Source organism: Engraulis encrasicolus, chromosome 18 (genome assembly GCF_034702125.1).
Source record: "Engraulis encrasicolus isolate BLACKSEA-1 chromosome 18, IST_EnEncr_1.0, whole genome shotgun sequence".
In the NCBI taxonomy this organism is placed as follows: domain Eukaryota; kingdom Metazoa; phylum Chordata; class Actinopteri; order Clupeiformes; family Engraulidae; genus Engraulis; species Engraulis encrasicolus.
In genome coordinates, this window is record NC_085874.1 from 4,845,016 (window position 1) to 4,850,620 (window position 5,605).

General features: G+C 41.6%; 1 long non-coding RNA gene across 1 annotated transcript; it reads left to right on the forward strand.

Annotated features, from left to right (window-relative positions):
- The first annotated feature begins 233 nt into the window (after positions 1-233).
- Positions 234-4,310, forward strand: LOC134468353 (uncharacterized). Its single transcript, XR_010038768.1, has 3 exons — positions 234-736; positions 2,550-2,576; positions 3,171-4,310. It is a non-coding gene; the product is annotated as an uncharacterized LOC134468353 (long non-coding RNA).
- Positions 4,311-5,605: the final 1,295 nt, after the last annotated feature.

Sequence of the window (5,605 nt, forward strand, 5' to 3'; positions counted from 1 at the left end):
AGCCTATTAAAACTCGCATAAAACCAATTAAAATAAATAAAATATGTCTGCACTCTTATTTAGCTGTATAGCCTAACGTTGAGTAGGCCTACTAATAATTGCTGCCAGAACTGCTGTCTCATTTATGGTACGTCTTCGGTAGCGTCTCACTTTGAAAATCTACTTCAAAAGGGAATCGCATATCATATTTGGACATTTGGGTCAATCTACGGCATGAGCTGAATTTATTAACCTGACTCTCGCGCAGATGGATTGTCATCCATCTGGAATTTTGGTGGTAACCTTGCTGTTCTAGCTCGAACGTGATTGGAGAAATTAGGTAACAGTGACGTACTACTTCAACCAATCACATCGAAACGGGCCGTGACGTAGTTGTCTGCGACGCGCGATAGAAGCCACAACAGAGCAGTTAGCATGTTGACAGTAGTTCCAGTCCAGCTAGCATGTGTATAGTGGATCATTGGTGGCATTTGAACGGCAAGCCGCCTGTGGTATGCCACCTGTGTCCGACATCGGACCACTGACGGTTACAAAACACACAAGGCATCGGTGGATTTTGGTTGGCAATCCGACATAGTGCACGAGTACTCTGCAGGGTCCAAACAGCGGCATGCTACCTGACAATCCACCTACGTGAGAGCCAGGTTACATGCTACCAGCCCCTAGGACCAAGGAGGACCGGCTACTCATTTGGTGCCAGCATCGTTTGCATCAGATAAATCACAACAAAGATATGGTAAGTTAGATGTCTTGAAATGGCTATATTTTCTTTTAGTGAACACATCACGGGCATGGGTTTGTCCGTTTCTGACGGGGTGATAAATATTGCAGACAAAATGGACGTCTGCTTGCCTGCACAACCAATGTGACATATATTGATGAATAAAACTTAATCAAGTATGTGTATTTCGCTGAAAATGATTGACCAGCGATAAAATGTTATTCAGACAAAATTGCCAGCCACATGAAAACAATGCAGCCTCAACAGCATGCAGTTGCTACTAGCATTATTGGTTGTGTTCTGGTCACCGTTAGGCATGCCAATTTACCTATGACAATACAGTAAATCGTTTACAGTCCCATACGTTTTGTATATCCTACCATGAGAGAAATATACACCAGGATTGCATTAACTACTCCCGGTGTGCACGATTAACTTCGGGTCTGATTAACTTGGATGTCATAAAGAGCTGTTCACGTCAGACGAGACAGGATGGGGCGTCTTAAGTTCTATTATAGGCTACACTTTGGAATAGAGGTGTTCTGATTGCTCGGCTGCCGATCATGACCGGCCGATAATGGCCAAAAATAGCCTGATCGGTGATCAGAAAAACGTGCCGATCAAAAAACCGATCGAGAGATATTAAATTCCTCACGCAACCTCATGCCTTTACACCTGGCGCTGCATGTAGGCGCTGGCTCTGCACATCTGCAACTGCACCAAAAGAAGGCATCTTAGCTTGTCTATAACTTTTCGCCATTCCCTCCTTCATTTCCACCATTCATAACCATATCTGCATCAACAATGATCTGATTTTCCGATCCATGCGCCGTTTACCTGACAATGTAATTTGCGATTGAGTACTCGCCAGTGAGCCATGTTACATTATAACCTGTGTAGTTGTCTTGGTCAGCACGCGACAACTTCACGTTGTCAGCACAAACATGTCAATTATTGTTTTCAAAGTTGTAATTGGCAGTCAGTCGATTAGTTTGATAGTCGCTGAAACACCAAACGGCGACAGATGTGGTTAACACTTGAGAGAGAGATTCAGAACGGTAGTGGAGCACTGCAACTGTGGACGGTGACAGAGAGGGGAGGGGCTCTCCTCACGAGGCTGCTCATTTAAAGCGACAGGTTGTTTTTTTTCTCGTATGTGGAAGACTATTTGATGTAATGTTTCAGTTTCAATTCAATCTTAAATAGTTTAGTTATTCTATGCAATAACTTATACATTGATTAATACTGTAGACTGTATTACCGACACTATTCTGAAAGATAATAATAATAATAATAATAATAATAATAATAATAATAGCCTAATACTGTAATAGACATGTGCAAATTAAGATTGATTGGTTTATGGGCAGAAATGGTATTCAATAAGGATAATTAATAGGCTATTAAAAAAATAGGAAATCATTTTTGTGATCGGCAATGATCGGTAATCGGCAGATAAAGAGTTTTGGTGATTGGTATCGGTGATCGGACCCAAAAAATGGTGATCGGAGCACCTCTACTTTGGAAACTGCATTACGGTTCGACGAGAGGACCATGCCGTCGCACTTTTGCCGTTGTTATTGTGCGCGATTGTATTCTCAAACACTTCAGCTGTGGTCAATTCAAATAGTCGATTCGTGAGTGTGCTAAGCACTTCGATAAGTTGTAGGTGACCATCCCTAGTTGATCGGACGACCCAAAGTTAATCGTGCTCAACGTCATAAGCTGACACACACACACACACACACACACACACACACACACGCTGTGCCATTGTTAATTGATCAATGGTGATGTCTTTTCTCTCTATCGCTCTCTCCATTATTAGGTGACCCAAGACCCACGGTTATATAAGGTATGTCTGATTTATTACATCCATTGCTAGGTCAAAGGCAAAGAGTACATTACTGAAGCAAGCAAAGCCGTATTGTTAAGGGGTGTAAAACCCATTTGTGTAAACAATTAGTTTTTTCATCAGGGTGGGGATGTGAAATGACTGAGAACCTATTATCAAGGTAAATAGGACCCTTGCTGACCTCACCTGTACCTGTGGCCTCGGAAGGTATCCAATGTTACAGGTTTGAATTCTTAGTAAGAGTAACTGAAAAGTATATGTGCTGTCCTGCACCACTATCCACCTAAACCTACATTAATTTCTCAAGAGACTGTACTCCTCATAACATTACAGTTGACAGACGCTTTTGATCAAAGTGATGTACAAGGGCAGTAATGCAACATGTGGGTGGAAAATACTCTGTACACAGAGTAAGTAGCATACCCTGTTGTTAATGAACTTTAAGTCACCTAGAAATATTTTAAAATGTGTTGCAATCAATTCCCTTGTTGTTTTTGTTCAAAACCTTGTATGTAGCCACAATTGTCACACATAACCTTCTGAAATGTTTGTCTAATATACTTCTATACTTCCTTTGTCTGTGTCTGACGCCAGGAGGTGTATGAAGAAACGACAGCATAGAGGACCCATAGAGCACATCCCCTCACAGATTCCATGCCTTTCAAAATATTAGAACAAGATTTCAAGGCATTTTCCTTAAAGAACTTGCAACATTTCAGGAGCGCGTCACCATTTGGGTTTTCATTTTGTACAATACATCACCTAACACCAAGAACGCTACATTTTGTAAGCTATGTTTCTTGCATTGCCAGTAACCAATATTTAAAAGAAAAAAATGTGTATATATAAATTGATATCTTATTTGTCATTATTTACACTTTCATTACTGTACATTGAAAAAAATTAGACAGTGTTTTCTTTTCACAATAAAATTGTATTTACATATGTTCCAATTACTTGTGTACACCATTATTTACACCATTTGTTCAATATTCGGTTCGATATTGTGACAAGATTCCACTTCTTTGTTCCTAATGGATGATGGTTAGATTCTGAACTAATGCTGTGTTACATGTTCCATTATGTCTATGAATCTGTCATTAGGGAGAGTCAGTCACAAAAAGCCTCGCTCACAACCAGTAGCATGAAGTACCTTAAAACCATAGGTTGTTTTGTAACTGATGTCAAATGTAAGGACTGTTGTTGACTGCTGCCTCATTAGGCTTTGTCCCAAACCCAGAGCAGACAGTCTCGTTAATGAAAGTGGCACATCTGGTATTTAAGTACACATGTTCTGTACAGCTGTCAGCAGACCATGATAACATTTCCAACTCTTCAGTAATGTCTAGATCTTGGTGGAGTAGTGTAGTGTAGATTCTATACACATGTGGTTGTACAGGCGCATTTTGAAACAGGCTCAACACAGAAGACCAAAGAAATGGAATTGTGGTAGGTGCAACACGTATGACCTGGCTGGCTCCAAACTTGTGGTGCGCATGCTCTGTGCCAGCCATTACTGAACTCACTGTCTTGTATACCTAGAGTGGTCATTTGATGGTTTACAACAGTACAAGTGAGGGAAGAGCCTAATTCAATTTCCACTGTACATGTGTAGCAGCTGGATGACCCGGTCTGTGATGACAATCCCAGCAGACGCTGCCAACTCCATGACTTGCCTACCTGAAAACAACACACAATGTTAAAATAGAATCGGCAAACAAGGCAACTGTAATTCTAAATACTCTATAGGCAGGGGCGCACATAACTGGTACGCAGGTGCGCATGCGCACCAAAAACTACCAATGCGTACTGCCACCTCGGTCAGCGCACTTGCGTACTGACTATCTCACCAGACTGTTTATGTTGGTGAATGGTCAAACATGTCCAAAGAAACAGACAACAGTAGCCTAATCAGTTTCTTTGGAGTTTCGTCAACAGCAAAGAAAATTGAGTCAGAGATTTAAAAAACAAAACTTTCCGAGAAGTGGCTCCAAGTGCCGTGGCTTGAGGCTAATGATGAGAGGACAGAAATGTAGTGTCAGTCCCTTGAAATACGGAATCTTTCCGTATGTGGTAGTGAAAGCATGCGTTCCGTGTTGAACAGGTAAGGGACGCGATGTGTCCCGTTTTCTCATGAATGCCTAAAAATAGACATGTCACTCGCAACTGTAAATCTAACGACAGTCAGCGCGACAGCGACCGAGTTGAACTCCTGGCTCTCTCCTCCTCCCTCCATCATTATGGAATTGTGCCGTCTGTTAACTCCCAGAATGGACCCGCACCCCCGTAATTCTCATTGGCAATTCCGATGCATATAAGTTAAAAACTGAAAGCATGCATCCATTCGCGTGACTTCTTAAATGCACGCAGTTCCCGGCCAGCTCCACTTCTTAATTTCGTCAGCTTCCTCCCACCTTATTCCAAACGGACACCGCATACAAGTTTATTTCCCCTCTGTGCATCAGTTAGCAGGCATGACGGCGAAATCGGCAAAAACAGATGAAATCCAGACAATAGGCCTAATCACTTAACTTGAAGATGATCTGTTGACCATTTGTAGGCTAAATAAGATTTAAAGAATACCAAACTAACAACAAATTTGATTAGGCTATCTTGCACCAGTTGCATTAGCCTTCAAACAACATGTGTCAACGTTTGTGGTGATCATGGTTTATCCTTCGAGACTGCAGACAGTAGACTTTTTTTTTTTTTTTTACCGCGGATGAGGTGCGTACCAAAACATATTTGCTAGTGCGCATATGAGTAACGGCCTAAAAAAGTTATGTGCACCCCTGTCTATAGGCCTAGTATCTGCATTTTAATTCATACCTATTTAAGGCTAAGACCTGAACAGCAGTAGGCTACTATTACTTAGTTTTAAATTTACTGCTGACCGAAAGGGCGACTTGGGGTTGCCAGTAGCTGGTGAGTGACAGGCCTCACCCTGTTTTTATTCCAGTACCCTCTTGTGTAAATTCTGTTTCCACACGAAGTAGGTCTCTTAACCATGCAAAATCTGTGATTACTTT